Consider the following 447-nt stretch of genomic DNA (forward strand, 5'->3'; position numbering starts at 1 on the left):
TGTAAAAGGTAGGTAAAAAAAAAAAAAAGGTATGGTGGTCGTTTCAGTACACCACCACTCCTCCAGAATGAGTTGCCTGAACAAAAACTCAGCACATCAGCACAAAAAAGAAGGACAGAGTATAAGATTTCAATAAATCTCAGTACTGTACATAAACAAGTATAAAAGTAAAAATAAAGTATAATCTGTATTATATATTAAAGGTATAATTACATTATATATATATATATATATATACTTTAATTACATACTTATGTAATTACAATTATTTAATCCTATAAAAATTCACTTTTACATAACACTAAATACATGACTTACCACTTGTTACTCATGGCTTTGGCCGCTAACAAAGACACTAGTCTAGTTGGTATTTTTTACTATAACCAGACACAGGGGCGGATTTAGTGAATTGGGGGCCCCAGGCAAAATATAGGAATGGGGCCCTAT

The sequence above is a fragment of the Sinocyclocheilus rhinocerous genome, unplaced genomic scaffold (assembly GCF_001515625.1).
Source record: "Sinocyclocheilus rhinocerous isolate Xijiao unplaced genomic scaffold, SAMN03320098_v1.1 scaffold591, whole genome shotgun sequence".
NCBI lineage: Eukaryota > Metazoa > Chordata > Actinopteri > Cypriniformes > Cyprinidae > Sinocyclocheilus > Sinocyclocheilus rhinocerous.